Genomic DNA, 21,879 nt, shown 5'->3' on the forward strand with positions numbered 1-21,879 from the left:
CACCCAAGGCTACATTTGAAGTAGGAATTCCTACGGTAAAATCTGATTGGCTGGGCTGATAAGGGAAGTCCAGCTCTCTGCGTGCATTGGTGCATCGTTCAAAAGTTGTGTCACGCCATCTGTGGTTGGTCAATTCAGATTCAGTCACGCATTTTGTTTTGGTCTTAGGGGGGCAGTCGTTAACCACTTCTAAGAGTTGTGCACAAGACGTAGATCTCTCCAGACACCTGGAGCACTAGGTATAGGCTACTTTTTTATGTTGCGGTTTGCTGGGGAGAGTAGAGTATCAGTCAGAGAAAATAATGCTATATACTGTATAGTACAGGAGATCTCAACCTTTTTTAATTCAAGGCCCACTTCTGATTGTTAAAACATTTCTGAGGACCACCTTCCCAAATAAATGATTTGGCACTCTGAGGCCCACCAGTGGGCCACGGCCCAGTGGTTGAAGAACACTGGTATAGTATACACTATTCTATACTAGTATACTATATAGTATAGTACACAAAGCCGATGTTTTAACTACATCGCACACCGCTTGGACTGTAAATTCCTATTTAATGCCTATTTAACTTGGACGGGTAAATTCATATTTAATGTCTACTTAACACTCTATTGGTGTATCATATTAGACTGCACTTGCAATGTTATGATTTTGTCTTTTAGATATTTACTTATTAGATATTTATCTGATTATTATTCTGATTCTGATTTTTGCGTCTCACTGATCATCCTGCTGCATCCTGCTCCTCCATCTGATCCTTCAAATAGTTTGTGTAGTTTTGTATCTCTGAGATTCGCTTGCGGTGCCGCTTCAGTTCCTTGTCTTGGATCCCTTTAAAGAGGGCCGCCTTCCAGGCATTGATCCGTTTGACTAGCAGGTTCTCTCGATCGTTGATCTTCAGCAGGTGGGTATTGTGTGAGGCAGCCAGTGTATGCATCACTAGGTCTTTGTCTGTAAACAGTCTTCTCACTTCAGCTGTCATGTCCTCAGTTGCCGCAGCAATCTTCTCATGGTGGCTCTTCTCCAGATCCCGACACTCGGCAAATATTCCTTGAACAGTTTCAAGGAAGCTATTGACCATGGCCAAGATGTTCATCTCAAAGTCTATGGTGATGTCCTCCAGCTGGATGACCAGCTGTATCTCCATGGACATGAGACTGTCACAAAGGTGGTCGATCTCTTTGCTGTAGAGACTGATCTTCTCGCTGATTTGAAGTAGCTCAGAGTCCAACAGTTTTGTTTGTGGTCCCTGCCACATCTCCGCTAACCACGTTCTGCTGTGTTGCTCAAAATCTGACGCCATCTGTGCTGCTCTCTGCCGGTTGTCTGCCACGGCCTGTTTTTCACCACTCAAGAACAATTTTACCTCTGTTTCTCTTTGCTTGTGCTCATCCAGGCCTGTTTTAAACAGCTGCACACACTGCTCCACCAGCTGCTGCTCAAATGTCTGAATCAGATCAGCCACTCCAGGCAGGCGGTGCAGTTTATCTGCCTCTAGATCAACTGCGAACATGCTATCAAACAGATAGGAACCATTCAGGAACTCCACAAAGGCATCCCTGTGCAATTGTAGTTCAGGATCCTGGCTCTGGCTAGTTTCCACAGCCTGTTCCTGAAACTCTTTGCATCCTACTTCAATGGCATCCTGGTATTTGGCATATGCCAGATTTTGTGTCTGCTCATCAATAATAAGTAACCTGTAGTCTAGGTACACCAAGTCTGGGAAGTAGGCAGCAATGAAACATGTGTAATTCTCCTCTTTGCAGATGGGATTTTCAGACAGGTTGAGGGTGTGCAGGTTCTTGAACCTTCTGAGGTAAATCACATTATCTAACTGGTCCAGGAGGTTATTTGCGATGGAGAAGAAAGTGAGTTTCTTAAGATTGCCCATGTTCTCAATGACAGAAATTCTATTGTTATACAGATTCAGAACTTCAAGCTCCACCAGCGACTCCAGACCCTCAATTCTCTCTATGCTGTTGACTGACAGATTAAGCCACATCAGATTGGTGAGACAATCTAGTCCCTCAATCTTCTTTATGCTGTTGTTGTTCAGCTCAAGCTTGGTCAGGGATGTGAATTCCCATAAGTGGTCTATCTTCATAATGTGTTTGTATGCCAGACGCAGCTGGAGGACTTCATTGAAGCAGATGCCCCTCTCAATGTTCTCCTCCTCTGCAATGCGCCTGGCCTCTCCTTGAGGGCCTTGCTCCTTCACTGCATTCTTCAGCATCTCCTCATCCACCACATTGGGCTCAACCTTACCACAATGCCTAATCATCTGGCATCAGTGGATGCTACGTACCGGGCCTACTTATAGCTTCAGCAGGGAAAGATTGATCACATTGTGACATCATCAGTGTCGTAAATCACCGTCACTTATGCATACACATTGTGACATCAGTGACTAAACAGTGACATCATCAGTGTTTTATAACTTCACTGATGATGTAACAATGCTCTCCTCCTTGGCGATGCACCTGTTCTTGAGGGCATTGCTCATCTACTGCCTATACCTTTACGGCATGGCCACTAGGGGACGAGGAGTCTATAAGAAGGTAACCACGTCCATAAAGGGCAGTTTATAGAACATGGCCTCCGAGTATCATCGATGTCCATTTGGCCCAATTGACATTGATGATAGTCAGTGGCCATGTACTCATAAACTCCCTCTGTTTTGTCCCCAGAATAGAAAGTGGCAAGGCCACTGATGATCTCATAGAGATCTAGTGGCCTGAGGTTATAAACAAGGGAAAATTCGGCCCAGGACCATGTGCGTCATGTAGCAACCAGGCAACCTCATGAAACTCAAGCTCATTCGAGGAAACTACATCTTTCAAACAGCCCAAGTTTGGCAGGTTTAAAGATGTTTTCCATATCTTCAATCTCTGGCAGATGTTCAACTGTGTAACACTGGGACAGAACCATCGCCAAGGCAACGACAGAACATACGCAGAACTACTCAACACAATCCGTTTCAGAGAACATGAGGACCTTCTTAATGAAGACTTCATTGGCCCTCTTACAGTCAAGAGTCAAAATACCTGACAATGAAACCACCAAAATATTATTAACTTCCGAAGTTGAAAATCCTATCTTAACTGTTTGGTAACCATGGTAATTAGGACCTGTATTACAACTGCGTTGTTTATTGTCTTCTTATATTCCTTATATTGTATTTGTGCGTGTGGCTTACCGTGATACGGCCGGTGTCATTATATTCTTATTACATTTAGTCACGTCCTTCTTCCGGCACCTCTGTGTTTTTTTCCTCCTCGTTGCAAGTTGTCTTTGTTTTTCATTCATTCCAGGTGCCGCTTGTTGGCTTGTTGGCGAATCAGATGACGTCGTGGTAGCTGAATGTTTCCCTGTCTCCTCTCACAGGCTACAAGTGTTTTGCTAGTTTTGTTCATGCACTGGTTACGTTAACTTTTGTTCTCGTTAAATTTACTCCTGTTGACGTTGTGGGCGAGGGGCTACTCGATGTGTAGCTTAGTTCTCCATTATTAGAGCCCCTGGGGGTCCACCATTCACTTCCTCCTTTTTTTTGTTAACACGTTCACTGCCAATGACGTATTAATACGTCAAAAATAATCCAACGGTTGACTGCCAATGACGTATTAATACGTCAAAAAAAATGATTTTTTTTTTTTTGACCGTGGGATGTGCATCTAACCCTTTTACATCTCTTATATAATTATTGGAGCCACCGAACGTTTACAACCCATTCCACCGAGCCACTAAGTGGCGACAGTGCTCTCCTGACTAGAGGAAGGCAAGCAAAAAGCAGCCATTCTCATGAAAATGGATGGGGGAAAACGCTTTCGTTTTCGCGCTGATTGCTGGCGATGCGGGATTGCAAATTTGCATAATAGATTACAGGTGGAACACACTTTGAAACACGCAGCATAAATATGACCAGAATCGCAAAAGCTTCTCTCAACCAAAACTCCAAGAAGCGAGCGAGTCCATCCAGACTTCCTCAAACAGCGGCCGCGCAGACAGGCAGCAGCAGCAGCAAAGCAGTGAGACTGGTGACAAGCTTGTGACGGCCGCTGCAGCCAAGAAGAACGCCCACGGAGGGAGGAGTTGGAAGCAGAGGGGGGTTTCCTGCTGTTATGGAGGAAATTACTGTTCAAAACTATTGTTTAGATGTCTGACTCTTACTGATGCCAAAAATGAATGGTTAAAGTGACTGTTCTATCGAATTTCACAAAAAGCCGTTTATCTCTGAATAATTTTTCTGACGCTGAAACCATGCTGTATTCAACTGCTAATGCTTACATAACTACTAACTCTACAAACTAACTCTTTTAGACAGAGAAAGCACACATTCTATTAGTTCTTTTGAGATATTGTGTGTTCACAAAATCTTAGCAGAAAAGAATCCTCGGGTCTTGAAAGATGAGCCAGAATCCTCAAAAAACCCCTCTGGCAGAAGCTAACTACAGTAAAAAAAAAACGTCTGGCAGTGAATGTGTTAAGCTGTGTTCACACCAAAATATTTATTTTTCTCCCTATCGCTCGATTCAACCCTTTGGAATCGCTCTGTCGCTGTGTTTAAATCGCTCGTCAACAGGCAAAAGAACTGACGGACATCTAGGGCTAACAGGATGAAAAGGCAATGTCATGATGTTTGTAGTTGTTTACAAGCTAAGCCTATCAGCGTGCTCCTAACGCGAGCTTGTCTATCTATATATCTATATATAAATATATCTATACCAGTGATCTATACCGGTAGTACAGACTTAACTTCATGTCAGCTGTCAGTATACCAGCGGTGCCAGTGTGATCCTTGACTCACACGGCAGCCAATCAGCGTTGAGCAGCAAGCAATTTTTGGCAGCGAAACTTGGCTCGAGTTGGGATATTTCATCTTGGGCGAGCAAATTTTCGCCTTATCGCTCTGTCTCTGTCGCTCGGACGCCCAACGTTTTTTCTCCCGGAGGAATATACACTCAATCACTCGCTTGCATTGACTTTGTATGTAAACTCGATGCCAGCGAAAAACTTTAATAGGTCGGTGTGAACGCACCTTTACCAAATAAATTTACATTTCGGTACTTTGAAACTTGTTTGCGTGTAACTTTTATGTTCCATCTTGAGTCCTTGAGCCTTGAGAACCTGATTTAGGAAAATGCCCATTACAGATGAACAGTTCCTAAGTCAATATTCCCAACCTAATTTAAGATATGTGTTACTACAGAAGCATCCTAATTTCACCAAAATCTTAAAAAACTCTCCTAACTTCAAGATACCCGCTGTCCTAAATTCAACTGGAGCTTATAGTTAGGCAAACTGTTTTGCTAACTTGAATCTCAAACGTTATGGCTCTGCTTTTATTACATTTACAAAACTAACAAAATGTCCACAGGTGTAACTTATTTGCCTGAAAGGCACATGCTGGACCTGAACGATGTGCTGCACTTTGACAAAACACTCATTAATAGATACAGGCTCCTCGGGACATGATTCTGCAGTTAGCCGAAGATCCAGCATTTGTTATTTTGCCTAGGGAGATTTCCAAAGTGAAGTGGCCGACATACCAAAAATATCTCAGCCTGCCAAGTCACGCAGTAATTTAACCGAGGTAGCAACAGCCATCAGCAATTTGGCTCATCTTGAAAGTTAACATTAGCAATCAAAATTAAAGAGATATTCAACCCCAACAAATCAGAGGGATCACTCAGCCGTCAGTCATGTCAGTTTTTCAAAAAAGGGCGGGCAGTTTTCAGGCTTTCGAATCCGCCCACTCCACATTTGGATAGGATGAACTTTTGTGGGGCGGGCAAATTTCAGAACCAATGGCAGAGCTCTGTGCATTTCCTGCTTGCGCATGAGTGCGTACACTACCGCTGTGAACGGATCTGCTGCTCCTGTTTGTCCCCATCGACCACCCCCCTCCCTACCACCAGCGTTGTTTGGATATTTCCCAGAAACCTTTGAGGCGACATATCTTTTTACAAGTAAACACTCAAATCAGGCTAAAAAGTGTTAGATAGAAATCATATTTATTTTTAACACAACATGCAATTCTGGAATATTTGAATATTGGACAAAATACAATTAAATGAAATGTAAACCGATGGGGGTAATACAGCGATGGGGTGTCTCCTCTCACCTGTCTCCTCTCACCCCTCGCAAATACAACACGTTATAGTGAAGTGGGAAGTTTGATGACAAATAACACGGTTGCACTGTGATGTCCACTCCAACAAGACTTTAGTTTAATTCATGCACACTTTTTCAATAAAAACACATTTATGCCATGACTTTACATAATGTATATTTATGTCGCATCATTTAGCCTGTGCTGTGATGTGCAGGAGGAGCAGGTAAAAGTTATAAAACTAAGCCTGTGAAAGTTAGCGTTAGCATAGTCTAGCATTAGCACAATAGCCTACTGAGGGTTCCAAAATGTCACCGATACACTGGGATGTGTTTACAACATATGTCTAAAGATCATGGAAGTGGATGTATCAGGAATGTCACCGATAGTTACAGGTGAGCTTACAACCTTTATCTGAAGATAATAGAAGTGTATGGATGCATCAGGACCATTGGGGGGGTGAGCCAGCACCAGTCAAAGCTGTCAGGGTCTGTGTTATTCAGTGTAGCTCGAAGCTAAATTATCCTCGAGCATATTAGCCTGGCTAATATGCTAGCGTGATGACAGGCAGACAGGAGTTTGCTAATAGCATTGGCCGAAGTTTTGCAATGAAAGCTAGAGCAGTTTCTTGAAATGCATTCTAACCAGCCGAAATATTCACGTAAAACAACACAGCATATTGCTGGTGGTGGCCGTGACACCGGCGCTGTCCTACCGGGGCAGTGGGTTAGAGAAACTATCCGGGGGAAGATGCAGGATTGCAGCCAAACACCCTCTTGATGCAGCGGAGCTGCTAGGCCCAGTTGTCGCAGCCGAGTCTCCGGGAAACTGATGCACTGCACACCGGTGTAGCTTTTGCACCCGGGAACACAACACTTTCGACCCATGACTATCTCTAACCTGTCCCTGGCCACTAAACTAAACTCAACAGACTCAACTTTTTTTTTTTTTTACAAACAAACACAACCTAGGCTATCTGACGTACTCTAAAACTAAACCTAAACTACTAAATACTACAAACACACAACTACAATTTACACTATGCACTCTAATCAGAACGCTCCACAAATCTCTCTCTCTCTCGCTCTCTATTCAACAATTCTCCACACTCCATAGGCCCAGCGTGGTGTGCAGCCACTTTTATAAACTTTGGCTGGGAGGGGCCTAGGCACGAGAGATGGGCGGGCTGGGTTTGGTGATGTCACTGATCCAGCTTTGCCAATAGAAAGAGAGGGAAATTTGAGTCTACACCTGGCCTTTTTGCCTTTTCGGGATCTATGTCAGGACTTTGACCTGGATTCATCAAGAACACAGCTCATTTCCAAGTTGGTTTTCAGCAGAAAAAAGTGGAAAGAGTGTTGAGTATCTCTTTAAACAGTTAGCCTAACACAGTACTGTATTAGTGTTAGCATACCAAAGTTAGCAGTACTAGCTACATCCACCAGTTGAGAAATGAGGAAGTAGTGTCTGTTGCTAGGTAACAGGCATAAAAGTTGATAACCAATGTTGGATTGGGTACTTAGAATTTCCTAAGCAGACATAAGATAGGATTTAGTAAGATAAGATAGAATTCCTATAAAGTTAGTTAGGATTTGCTTCTGTAATACAACATCAGGGGAAATCCTATGTCAGAGTAGTATTGCCCTACTATAGGATTATCATCATCAGTATATAAATGGGAGCTAGGGCTCATAAATCCCACTGTGACATCATCAGTGATGTCATAAATCCCATGGATGTCATAAATCCCACTGTGACATCAGTGATGTCAAATCTCACTATGACATCATCAGTGATGTCATAAATTCCACTGATAAAATCCCACTGTGACATCATCAGTGATGTCACTCAAGCAATTGTGATGTCATCAGTGATGTCACTCGAGCGCTTACGATTCAGTGATTTGTGACAGACACTGATGATGTCATAGCATTGTGACATCATCCGTGATGTCATAAATCCTTCCCTCCTGAGGTTATACATTGTACGAATCTTGGTCATAGCTCATTGAACCAGCACACCACGACAATGACTGCAGAGGAGACCAGTGAAGGACAACGCAGCATCCCAATGGAGGGAGAGGATATCATCCCAATGGAGGGAGAGGATATCACGCTGAAACAAGATGGGGGTGTTCTAAAGTTGGTGAAAAGGGAAGGCACAGGCACGGAGCTGCCCATGACCGGGGACAAAGTGTTTGTACATTATGTGGGCACACTGCTGGATGGTACTCCGTTTGACTCGAGTAGAGACCGAGGAGAGATGTTTTCCTTTGAGTTGGGCAAAGGTCAGGTGATAAAAGCATGGGACATTGCTGTTGCCACAATGAAAGTGGGGGAGTTGAGCCAGCTCATCTGTAAGCCAGAGTACGCTTATGGACCTGCAGGCAGCCCACCCAAGATACCTCCCAATGCCACACTGGTTTTCCAGGTGGAGCTGTTTGAATTCAGAGGGGAGGATCTAACTGAAGAGGAGGATGGAGGAATTATCCGTCACATGATCACCAAAGGCCAGGGATACTCCAAGCCCAATGAAGGAGCGGCTGTTGACATAACTGTGGTGGGAACCTGTGAGGGCCGTGTGTTTGACCAGAGAGAAGTGAAGTTTGACATTGGAGATGGAGAGAATCTCGGCTTTCCACCTGGAGTGGAGAAATCTATCCTGGCTATGGAGCAGGGGGAGGAGTCTCTCTTCAATATTAAGCCTAAGTATGGCTTTGGAAATGGAGGAAACACAAAGTACAACATTCCTGGTGGAGCCACACTACAGTACACGATCAAACTGGCAGCCTTTGAGAAGGCAAAGGAGTCTTGGGAGATGAACATAGCAGAGAAACTGGAACAGAGCGGCATCGTCAAGGAGAAGGGAACACAATGCTTTAAGGACGGAAAGTACAAGCAGGCGTCGGTGCAATACAAAAGGATTGTGTCATGGCTGGAACATGAATCTAGTTTCTCGGAAGAGGATGAACAGAAAGCCAAAGCGTTGCGACTGGGCGCACATCTGAACCTGGCCATGTGCTTCCTTAAGCTACAGCAGCCAACCAATGCTCTGGAAAACTGTGACAAGGCTCTGGAGTTGGATGAATCCAATGAGAAGGGTCTGTTTCGAAGGGGAGAGGCACTTTTCAGCATGAAGGAGTTTAATAGGGCGAGAGGCGACTTCCAGCAAGTCATTCAACTGTATCCTGCCAACAAGGCAGCCAAGAGCCAGGTGGGCCTTTGTCAGAAACACATCAAAGAGCAAAATGAGAAGGACAAGCGCCTGTATGCCAACATGTTCGAGAAGTTTGCAGAGCGGGATGCAAAGCAGGAGGCAGGGAAGGTGATGACTGACGGCAAAGAGAAAGGTGATGGGGCCTCTGGTTAGTATAGAGGTAAAAGCACTCGCCGACCTGGCCACTGGTGACACATGACATTGGCCACTTGGTATGACATCATCATTCCTGGCCACTCTTTCGGCCATGGCCTGTTGGCCCTCTATGTAATTGTGAAGGCATAAAATATTGCTCTAGCGCTCACGTCTATGCACTCAAATGTCACAATGGCTCTCTGTGAGTGTGAAAGCATAAAATATTGCTGTATGAATGAAGATGATGATATATGATTTGCAATAAATAAATATACTCACCATAATATACTCACCATATCATTTCACAGTGACAGTATGACAGAAATATAATCTTTCTGACCAGATGTGAAGGAAGGGGGAATCTCCGATTGTGTACTTTATTTGTAGCGCAAGTCTGATTGAATGATCACTGATTGGATAGCCTGGCTAGTAGTGATGCGCGGGTCACCCAGAACCCGCCGGGTCCCGCGGGCTGGGCCGCCCCCGCAGGCGGGCTGGGTTGGCAAATTATGAAAATATCGCGGGTGCGGGCGGGGCAGGCTCAGAACATGACAAAGCAACATTATTAAATAATTTATAGCAGTGAAACACGCAGAGTAATTAACCTTAAAGACGTGAACTCTCACACGTAGGTACACAGTACACAATCAGACAGACTCCTGCTGCACTCTATAGCCTACATGGAGTAAATAAACTCTTCAATGAGGTAGCCTATGTGCTCTCAAAACAAACATTTTGGAAGGATTATTCGCTGTAATTATTATTTGAAGTGTCCATAAAACTAATGCCACCGCAGATTTTCTGTTGTGGACTCGACTGTGATCTATTTGTCAAATTTACTGCAACGTGAGTAGGCTGTGAACAATTGAGAGCGCATGAGGTAATTAAAAGAAATCAGACAGCGAGTCTAGTCGTATCTAGCCGTATCTAGCCGTGTGCGCACCTGCTGCTGCACTAGGCCTACTACGTTTAGTAGCCTACTACTGCAACATGGCCAATTGAGAGCGCATGAGGTAATTAAAAGAAATGGGGAAGAATAAGAACTGTTTCTGTAGCCTGCCTAGTGCCTACCTCTATACCTGCTACCTCCATTTGAAACACTGCGGTCACGCCATTCGCACTTTGGGGAAGCGTAGCCGCGCTATCTGAAGACCATGGATTAATTGAAGACCGACATGAAAGGAGCTGCACAACTCATCCAGAGCAGTAGGCTACAACTGTTGTCACGCAGGCAGCATGTGAGTGTCTGTGTGTGTGTGTGTGTGTGTGAGAGAGAGAGGGGAGAGAGACAGAGTTAGTAGCTACTTTGCACACCTTGGAAGCTCTGCTGTGCTCCTCCTGAGTCCGGAGACATATTACATTAAATTGGCCGTTGCGAGCTGCTGGGTTGGGCTGGGTTCGGAATTTTCAGATATTTTAACGGGCTGGCTCCAATGACGGGTTGGGTTGGGGCGGGCCTTAAAAAACCCTGACCCGCGCATCACTACTGGCTAGCCAATTAGCCAATCAGTGGCATCCTCTGCATGACTCCACCTACTGGTCGCCATTGGAAAGTCAGTGGTTGGTTGCTTTATTGGGAGCTGAACCTCCAATTTAGCCGCTTCATCACTGTCATCATTAGTGGTAGTAGGTGTCTTCACGGCCCGCTCAGTCCAGTTTTTCGCCTCAGAAAAGTTTCCCAGCTCCTTGTGACACTTGGCGATGTAAAGTCTCACTGTCTTGGAGAAACCTGGATTGAGTTCCTCTGCCTTGGTGAAGTTCTCGAGTGCGTCGTGCAGAGTGGAGGTGGGCGGCTGTTTGTACAGAGCAGCTGCTGCCTTCTTCTCCAGCCAACTCAAGGTGGACACCTCATAGCACCATCGGCCTAGCAAGTAGAAACACAGCGGGTCGTCGTCTCTGAGGGCGATCGCTCGGTCTAAATGCTCCTTTAGTATGTGGCTGCTCTTCAGTTTGCCATATATGCTCTCATACTGTGAGGTAAGCCGTGTGAGCACCGCAAACCATTTGTGGCACTCAGCGTTCAGGCCATTCTTCGTCAGGGCGATCTCTGCCTCCTCGCGACCCTGCTCTGCGTAGGACTTCTTCTCTCGCTTGTCCTCGGTGGATTCGTACATGTCGCTGTAGGCCCGCGCCAGTCGCCACACAAACTCCCTGCTGTCTCCATACTGCGCTCTGTGGGCGAGCAGCAGACACAAGCCTTCTGCTTTCAAACTGGCATTGCCCCTGTGCAGGATGTCGCTCTGCGCCAGCAGCTGAGCCAGCTCCACGCTCTCCTCCACTTCCTCCTGGGAGTCGTCCTGGCAGAGCGTGAGAACAGTGGCACACCTCTGGTCTTCCTTCTCCTCAGACTCCTGCTCCCGGTCGTCCTCTCTGTCGGTGTTGCGGTCTGCGTAGTCTGACTCAGCATAGGCCGTAGAGTACCCTCCCTCGCTGGCGTTTTCCTCGTACACGCTGGTGTTTTCCTCGTACACGCTTGAGGCTCCCTGGCTGGCTGTGAAGTAGATGGAGCTGGAGCTCTGTGAGTCACTGCGTTCTCTGTGGACAAAGTGCCGCCGACGATGCGCCCGCTGCCTGTCCTCCATCCCCTTCTTGACCTCCTGGATGATCTGCAGGACGATGTCCTGCAGGCCGCCCCGCAGCTCAGCCACCTCGGAGCGCAGTGACGCCACACAGTTCAGCACCTGGTCCAGCTGGTTCCTGAGTCCCAGCTGCTCCGGGGACAGATCTTGCACCACAGCCTCCACCGCCACCAGGGCCTGCTGCTGCTGCGCCTCTGCCTCTGGGTCCTCCACCGCCACGGGCTCCTGATGTTGCGCCTCTGCCTCAGGGTGATCCAGGCTCTCCAGCCGCAGCGCTGCTCCCTCTGTGCTGCTGCACAGGTGGGCCTCCAGCAGCAGGCTTTGGGACCTTCTTCTGATCGCTTTTTTGTAAATGATGAACACCATCAAGCCCACACCGGCTGTAGCTCCCACAGCGAGCCCTATTAACCTGTGTCTTCCCAACGGTACGTTCATATTTCTCCACAGTGACACCACACACGGAGGTCACCTCATCTGGCATATATAACTTAACGTTACCTGAACGCTTTTCATATGTTGTTAACCATGAATGCTTGTACAGTATGGCTACCTTACTTAAGGAATTTGTTTGGCTGGTTGCTATGCTACAATGCTCATGCCCGACAATTACAAGTATGTCACAATGACGATGTCCAGTGAACTGATGATGTCACTTATGCATAGACATCGTGACAAGATCAGTGATGTAATAAATCAGTGATGATGTCATAAATCACTGATGACGTCATACCTACTGATATCATAGATATTGTGACATCATAAAGCCTTCCCTACTGCGGTTATAGATTGGACAACTCTTGCTCATAGTCCAGCCAATAAAGCCTGAACCTGTGGCAAATTGGCAAAGGACCATCTCAGCTACCTTGGCCTTCACCATACCCAGAGATCCTAAAGTAATATTTAACTTGAATTTTGGTGATTTTATTTCAAGAATTAAACAATGTATAGAAAACTGGAAGATACTCCCTTTGTCCAGGATTGGCCGTATAAACTCAGTTAAGATGGTTTCACTTCCCAGGTTCCTCTATCTGTGTCAAAACCTTCCCATTCTCCTTACTCCAGCTTTCTTCAAAGACTTGCACTCCATAATTCTGTCCTACGTTTGGAATTATGAGAACCTAGAATTTCGAAAATTCACTTGCAAAAACCCAAGTCTGAAGGGGGGCTGGCCCTACCAGTGTTTAGGCACTATTAATGGGCTGCCAATGTCACGGCTCTAATGTTTTGGCGGCAAGGGACTCCTAGCAATTTAACTCTCGGGGCCCCCCTGTGGCTGAAAATGGATGCCAGCTCTATCACCAACTCCTCTCTGGAGGCCAGCTATGCTATTTTCTAAGCTACACCAGCCTGGGACTTTACAAAATTTAAGTTTTGTTGTGAAAAACTCAGTCAGAATTCAAAATCAAATTAGGAGTGCATTGAGCCTACCAGATGTTTCTGTCCTCACACCAATTTGTTTTATTCATTCTTTTTTGCTCCCATGGTCAGACAAAAATTACCATGCCTGGAGTGAGAAGGGGCTGGTTTCCCTCAGAGACCTATACACAGAGGTGTAGTGCTATCTTGAGAAGTGAGGGAACGCACCTATTTGCGGAACACCCCCCTCCCCCAGCACACGCACAGGTCCCCCCGCACGCACACACACTACACTGACACACACACATAATTTATTGTGTCCTCTAGACACTGCAGAAGTAGCCCATGACAGAGTCAGTTATCACAAACAGCTAAGCTGAACAAGTCTCAAGCATCACGCAAGTTGCACAAGGCTGCATAATTGATCATTTGGCACGGCGGCTGGCATTTTTAGCAAGTAACTTACCATTTTGTGGCGAATTCTGGCGTTGCAAATTGCAATCTGGTGATTAACGCTAACTTTTGATTAGCGTTAATTGAAAATAAATCTCGGTAATGTAACGTGCACTCCACAGTAAAATGTACACCGCTTGCGCATGTGCAGAAACTGAGAAACCGGACCGGTGTGCTTCCGTGTGTAGCTGATTTGGCCCAGGGGGCGTGTGCCTGCCTGGTGCCAAAACAGCTTTTAACATTGTTTCTAAATGATTGTAAACGTACCTTTTTCGCAACTGGTCCGAAAAATGAAAGGATGTTAGGCTGCCTTTTCATCTTTACTTGTTATCTCGTCAGGTACTGGGAGAAAAAAAACATTTTGATGCTTAAAATGCCACTACTAGCTAGTTAAGGTGGACCGGTGGAGTGTTTCCCTCTTCCTTCAAGCCAGAGTTGATACCATGTGAATCATTCAGCCCACCTTAAATTTAAGGTGGAACGTTTCCTTCTTCCTTCAAGCCACGACTCACGAGTTGATGCCATGTGAATCATTCAGCCCACCTTAAATATAGACGAATGACAACTTTGTCCAGATTCACTCGTTTTATTGGCTCCACATACACACACACGTTGACACACACACAAAACACTGCTTGGAGAAGTATGGGAACGCCGTTCCCACGCGTTCTGCCGGGACTACACCACTGCCTATACATAGATGGTCAGTTCACATCCTTTGATCTTCTGAGGAGGAAATTTGAGTTGCCCAACACGCACTGGCTCAGATACCTACAAGTCAGGAACTACGTTCAATCCAAGATTCGTGATTTTCTAGTTTTGTGGGCGGCTGTAGCTCAGGAGGTAGAGCAGGTCATCCACTAATCGCTTTGGATAGAAGAGGTCGGTGGTTCGATTCCCGCCTCCTCCAGTCTGCATGTCGAAGTGTCCTTGGGCAAGATACTGAACCCAAAATTGCTCCCATATGAATGGGTGAATGTACCTACTGATTGTAAAGCGCTTTGGATAAAAGCGCTATATAAATGCAGGCCATGTACCATTTTACCATTCTCCCAAATGAACATGCTTTTTTGATGTGCTGTTAACCCCCCCTCAATCCAGGCATTTTATCTCTAGATTTGTGTGTCTGTTTGATGACTGCAGGGCCCCTACTGAGAGGATTAGGGAGGCGTGGCAGGAGGAACTTGGTGTTGTCCTGTTTGAAATTATATGGGACAGGAGTCTATCTATAGTCCAGCTTTGCTCAATTAACATCAGAAACCAACTGATCCAATTTAAGGTCACTCATTGTCTTCATGCTTCCAAGTCCAGGTTGCACAAGATCCACCCTTCTGTCTCACCACTATGTGATAGGTGTCAGGTGTCAGAGGGTATACACTATCCCATGCTTTATGGTTTTGTCCTTCACTATCTGGATTCTGGGCCAAAACTCACCATCTTCGGCTGCTGAGAATCCTCTCTGCTCCTCCCTATGGCTGTACAACAGTCTCTGACGCAGGAGACGACTGTCACCAAGAGACTCATTCTGAGAGTGGAAGTCCCCCTCTCCACCTTCTTTTCAGCTGTGGCTGACGGACATGGTCTGGGTTATACATATGGAGAGACTGTGGTTCCTGAGGACCAATTCGCATAGGAAATTCACAACTATTTGGGACTATTTGGGAGGTTAAGAGCGACAAGTAACTTGCTCAACGGACTTTTCATGGACCCCTTGCATGGGATCCCACGCACATCTCTTACAAGCACATAAGCCCTTGCTGCAGCTGGTAGCGCCATGTTGTAACATGAATGTTGATATATTATGTATGTTTGTTTGTTTTTTTGTCTGAGCCTGTTTTTGTTTTCTATGTTCTAAAAATTACAAAATAAAATATGGAAAAAACAACAACAGAGCATCAACCAAGCCCAAGACTGTGTTTCTTGTTTTATTATTGTATGTGAGAGATGGGATACCCCCAAAATTATTTGAGCAACTTTTACTCTTAGTACATTTTACATGAGCTTTTTACTTTTACTCAACTAGATTTTTAAACCAGTCATTTTACTAACTTTACACTAACTGCTGTGTCCATACTGTGCTCTGTGGGTGAGCAATAGACTTCGGAAGCCTTCTGCTTTCAAACTGGCACAAATATGTATGATGTCACCATGTGGCAGCAGCCAGCTCCCCGCTGGGAACTGCAGTCCCCTGCGCCACACTCCCCTCCTCTTGCTCCTGCTTCTCTTCATCAGAGTCTATGAAGACACAGTAGTGTCTTCAGTAGTGTCCAAACGTCACCTGTTTGCACTAATAAAAGGTGCACATGTATCAGTGTGCTCCAGTCCCTCCTTTGTTTCCTGGAACAATGGCGCAGCTTTTGTCTTCCTCAGACTCCTGCTCCGGCTCCCGGGCATCTTCTCTGTTGGTGTGGTGCTCTGTGTAGTCTGACTCAGCGTAAGCTGTCCAGTACGCTCCCTCGCTGGTCTCTCCATCGTACGCACTGGAGACTCCCTGGCTGGCTGTGAAGTAGATGGAGCTGGAGCTCTGCGAGTCACTGCGTTCCCTGTGGACCAAGTGCCGCCGCCGCCGTGCCCGCTGCCTGACCTCCATCCCCTTCTTGACCTCCTGGATGATCTGCAGGACGATGTCCTGCAGGCTGCCGCGCAGCTCAGCCACCTCGGAGCGCAGCGACGCCACACAGTTCAGCACCTGGTCCAGCTGGTTCCTGAGTGCCAGCTGCTCCGGGGACAGATCTTGCACCACAGTCTCCACCGCCACCACCTCCACCTCTGCCTCAGGGTGATCCAGGCTCTCCAGCCGCAGCGCTGCTCCCTCTGTGCTGGTGCACAGGTGGGCCTCCAGCAGCAGGCTTTGGCACCTTCTTCTGCTCACTTCTTTGTAGATGATGAACGCTATCAAGCCCACGCTGGCTGTAGCTCCCACAGCGAGTCCTATCAACCTGTGTCTTCCCAACGGCACATTCATATTTCCCCACAGTGAAACCACACACGCAGGGCGACTTAACTGGCACTTATAACCTAACGTTATGAACTGTTTTTATGTCTTTAACCAGGTGCTAATACTGCTGTGAAGTCTCATCATGCTAACGGTATGGCTTGTGTACCTTACTTTGGTAAGGTCACAATGTCATGTGATGTGAACTGAGGATGTCACTTATGCCTAGACATTGTGACATCAGTGACATCATCAGTGATGTCATAAATCCCCCTTCCCCCCAGAAAAAAGCATCTTCCACAGAAGAGGAATGAGATAAGAGAATGGGACAATTTAGGGAAATGGTGGATGGATAAATCCAGAATGAGGCTGTGATAAAGGATAACATAAAGGATGCCAACTGCCATAAAACACCACAGAAGAAAAGGATCCCAACTAGTACAGTGTCCTTTCAGTGATGTATGACCTCATCGGTGATGTCATAGCAGCATGAGCTGTCATTCGTCATCATGTAAGATGAGTGATTGGTCTATGTAAGATGATGTCATAACTGTAGCACCCAGACCAGAGAAATCTACCAAGAGAGTGGCGCCAGCGAAGGTCCAAAATGCATGACTCTTTAGCCAATGAACAGCATATGTTTGTTTGTTTGTTTGTTTGTTTGTTTATTTGGATCCACCATTAGATACAGCAAATATGCAGTAGCTATTCTTCCTGGGTTCCTCATACCATACTTTTAAACAATTTTTTTCATCTTAAACACAATACAGACAATACAACTTCCATAACATTCATACATACATACATATATACATACATACATACATACATACATACATACATACAGTAGCTCTATTATTTACTTCTTAGTTGAAGAAAACTTAGTAAAGAAATAAATACAAAACAATACAGAAAGAAAAGTGGAGAGACAAAAACATAACTCTCCTTACCTTTGTGATCATATGTCAGCAGAGGGCTCGCACTACGTTTGAATGCATCAAATAAAGCTGATATATACAATTTGATCCTTTAAACTTCTGACCCTTTCAAAGTACATCACAAACCGTCCATTTTTCTGCATCTCGACAGCGCTGCTTAATCCAGAGCCTTACTTTCCCGGGAACTTTTGTGAGGTAAAGAACTGGTCCATTGGAGTGAATGGAGATGACACAACTATTCTATTATACGGCTCTGACCCAGACAGTGCAGTGCCTGTAGTGAGGTATGACCTCATCAGTTATAGTCATAGCAGCATGATGTAAGATGGTTTGAAGTTGATCCGATGAGCGGTTCTCGAGATACGTGGACAGATAGACAGACGATACTGTTATTATTGTATTTTGTATGTATATAAATATAGATGTATAGATGTACATATGTATAGATAGATAGATAGATAGATAGATAGATAGATAGATAGATAGAATTGGCTAGGTGGGTATACTGATACCGAGGGCACACAACACACACACACACACACACACACACACACATGGCCAGGGCTCCAGAGGTCTTTGAGGGGGTTCCAGAGATCCTTGAGGGAATCCAGAGGTCCTTGAGGGGTTCCAGAGGTCATTGGACAAGCTACCAACGGAGGCGGTCGCATTTTCTCCTCGTCTCCCTCTCCCTCTCCTACTCCCTTCCCCTCCCTCTCCCTATCCCTCTGCTTCTGCTACCCGGAGCCAATCTTGCATTTGTCTCTTCGAAACTACAAATATGGATTATATGGCTGGTCTCTCAACGCAATCGACAAAATTTATTGTGGGGTCCGGGGAACCTCCCCTCTGCCCAGACGGGACCTTCGCCGCGGGACACGGGAAGACAGCAGTCATTGACCCTAGGCTGCACGTCACGATAAACGAGATGAGCAGGGCAGTGAGTACTCGGACTGTTGCGATTTCTGATCTGAATCGTAAAAATGGATTACTTCTGGGAGATATCACTGCCGCTGCGCCGAAGTGTTTAAAACTGAGGACCAGGACTGACTCGTGTGAGGAATGTTGTTGATCGCTGCACCCACCGGGGGAAAACCAAAACAACTGATTTAATCTGCTTTGAGGGAGTCCAGAGGTCCTTGAGGGGTTCCAGAGGTCATTGAGGGGTTCCAGAGGTCATTGAGGGGGTTCCAGAGATCCTTGAGGGAGTCCAGAGGTCCTTGAGGGGTTCCGAGATCCTTGAGGGAGTCCATAGGTCGTTGAGTGAGGGGTTTCCAGAGGTCCTTGAGGGGTTCCAGAGGTCCTTGAGGGGTGCAGAGGTCCTTGAGGGGTTCCAGAGGTCCTTGAGGGGTGCAGAGGTCCTTGAGGGGTTCCAGAGGTCCTTGAGGGGTGCAGAGGTTCTTGAGGGGGGGTTCCAGGGGTCCTTGAGGGGGTGCAGAGGTTCTTGAGGGGGGGTTCCAGGGGTCCTTAAAGAATGACAGATACCAGGACCGCGACCCCAGGCTGGAGGCCCACCCTGGGCCGGAGAGCAACTATAGGTATAGGTCTGAACTGGGCAACACAACAAAACTGTAGAACAAAGTTGCAGCGGTCTGAACAGACCCGACTCCAGCCATTTTAAAGGTAGCCAGAGTTGCAGAGCATTGCCAGCAGTTACACTTTTCAAGTCGTGTTTCAAATCATTGGTGTGAACTGGGCTTAGACAAATGTGGGCAAAGTTTATTTTGCATAAATAGGACTTAACATATTGTTAATAATGCTAATGTTTCCCCTCCCCCCATGCAAATGTAATACTCCTTCAAATTAATCCACTACAATATCTTATTGTCCAGGACTTGAAATGATCCAGCTGAGATAAAGTAGATAAGTAAAATGTATTTTCCTTAAATAGAATGGCCTGCTTCCTCTAGGCTCTGTTCCGTTCGTTTAAGTCCTTTTGACCTCTCGGTGGGACAGGAGTGTCAACCACCAGCCGTAGGTCGAGCGGGCCTCAAACCACTGGTTTCCTCCCCAGATAAAAATAGATTCACTCCAACCAGGATTACTGATATAACACTTGCCTTGTTTACGTTCACAAATAAAACACTTTACAATTGTTCCCAGAATAAAATGCTGCCTTATCAAATTCCCAGCCAGATAAAATCTAGTACAATTGTTCCCAGAATAAAATGCTTTATCTTAAGCCTTTTCCTATAGAAAAAGCCAATCAGCTCTGAGTGCCAACTTTCCAGATCAGGTGTATCTTTAATTAAATAATTTATTTACCCACATCTGTTATATGGGAAATAATAATTTGTAACTATGGATCATTTCTATCCATTCTCTCCAAATAGAATAATTTGTCTTAGGTCATCTGTTCCATCCACCCGTGCTCCCATTAGCTGTGAATTAACGACAGATGACCTCTGACCTCTCCTTATACGAATTACATCTTAAACCTCTGTTGAAAAGGTCCCTACCCGTCAAAATCAGACTGGGTCTCTGCAAGTGTTCACTCTCGCTCTCTGGCTGGTCTCGGCTGGCTGGTCTCAGGTCCGTGGTTGGTCGGAGATAGCATCCGCACGCCGGGTAGTCTCTTAGAACAGACGAGTTGGCTTCCGCAATTTTCAAATGCTTCCGCCATACCGTCTGTACTTCGTGGGGAAGAATCATGCACCAACCGGAATGGGAAGCAGAAAGGCGGGTCTTCCGCTCATTAGTCCAATCAGAATCCAATATGCCAGCAGAAAGGCGGGTCTTCCGCTCATTAGTCCAATCAGAATCTATTTCTATTTTTACACTCAATGATCCTTTCGCATCTGAATTATTGTATAACTAGCTGGTCGCTGACAGGAGTAACCATCCTCAAACCAGCCGAACTACTTTATAAAAAAGCCCTGAAAATACTAGATAAAAAACCCTTTTCTCATCACCACTGCCATGTCATACGTAAATATGGCATGCTAAGTTTTGAGAACTTTAGAAATTTCACCTCTGCCTGTCTAATATACAAAGTTCTACATGGACTGGCGCCGCCTCCTCTTGCTGACTTTATCAAATATCGTGCGACCGCCAACTCGACCCGTGTCACCCGGGCCATTACGAACAAGATTTGTGAGGTCCCCTTTAGAAAAACTTCCTTTAGTCAGAAGACCCTATCCTTCATGGGAAGCACTCTCTGGAATAATCTACCTCCCTCGATTAGAGAATGCCCGAGTCTCGCCACCTTCAAAGGCCAGTTGAAAATATGGCTCAGATCAAACCAACAATGTGATCACAATTAACATACTTAACAGATCATTTGCCATGTTTTGCAGCATGCTCTGTGTGTTTTATTTATTTTATTTATTTTAGGTTTCACTAACCTTTTATACTATTAATTTTTTTTGGTACTATTAATTGTGTGTTTTAATCATTTTTGGTTTTACTAACTTTCTGTACTTTTAATCTTTGTTGTATTATTAATTTTTCTTTCGCTTTCATGATTACATCAACCTGCCATGGGACTACAGGTGGAAACTAGCCCTTGGGCTACAACCTGGCATATTTACTGTACGGCTGTACTGTTCATTAATGTGTAAAGTCCCATTCTTTAAATAAATGAATCTGAATCTGAATCTGAATCAATATGCCGCATTCGCGTGTCGTGATTCGTCGGATTCCGTAGAACTTCCTTCCAGTCTGAAGGTTTTTTTCCCAACTTCCTTGTGCATGTTCTGGGGGTGTAACGTACAGACTGTATATAGCTGCATTCGCCGGATGTAGATGATACAGTCTGTTTTAAGAGACTACACACCGGGGGACGCGAAAAACCACAATTGATGATTTCTCCTGTCTTTTATAATAACTTTTCCGCCGAATCATGAAGTTCTTAAAACACTGTTACGCCATACCTGCAACTTTTTCCAACCTCAATTTCCTCATTTCCCACACCTGCAACGCCCAAACTGGACCAAAGACCAGGTTGTCTCAGGCCTTGTCCTCTGATTCACCTTACTCCATCTGTAACTTGCCCCGCCTGGGGCGAGATACCTTATGACACTCATAACTTTCCATGGAAACATGTCCACATATCTTCAGTCAACCACTGTATTTCTCAAGCAGGCACCTGTTCTACTTCCTCTTTTACCCCTCTTATCCATCAAATCATTTATCTCTTTTTCCTCTAAACACACTTA

The 21,879-nt window shown here is 45.6% G+C and overlaps 3 pseudogenes across 3 annotated transcripts; 1 reads left to right on the forward strand and 2 right to left on the reverse strand.

Moving 5' to 3' along the window:
* Positions 1-728: 728 nt before the first annotated feature.
* On the reverse strand, positions 729-2,285 carry LOC310782203 (dynein regulatory complex subunit 3 pseudogene; annotated as a pseudogene). The gene has a single exon. The product of its transcript is annotated as a dynein regulatory complex subunit 3 pseudogene (transcript).
* Positions 2,286-8,141: 5,856 nt separating this feature from the next.
* On the forward strand, positions 8,142-9,482 carry LOC310782204 (peptidyl-prolyl cis-trans isomerase FKBP4 pseudogene; annotated as a pseudogene). Its single transcript has one exon. The product of its transcript is annotated as a peptidyl-prolyl cis-trans isomerase FKBP4 pseudogene (transcript).
* Positions 9,483-10,954: 1,472 nt separating this feature from the next.
* Positions 10,955-16,817, reverse strand: LOC310782205 (regulator of microtubule dynamics protein 3 pseudogene; annotated as a pseudogene). The gene is made up of 2 exons: positions 16,225-16,817; positions 10,955-12,482 (listed from the first exon to the last, which is right to left on the reverse strand). The product of its transcript is annotated as a regulator of microtubule dynamics protein 3 pseudogene (transcript).
* Between the last annotated feature and the right edge of the window lie 5,062 nt (positions 16,818-21,879).

The sequence above is a fragment of the Poromitra crassiceps genome (genome assembly GCF_964638095.1).
Source record: "Poromitra crassiceps genome assembly, chromosome: 9".
Taxonomy (NCBI): domain Eukaryota; kingdom Metazoa; phylum Chordata; class Actinopteri; order Beryciformes; family Melamphaidae; genus Poromitra; species Poromitra crassiceps.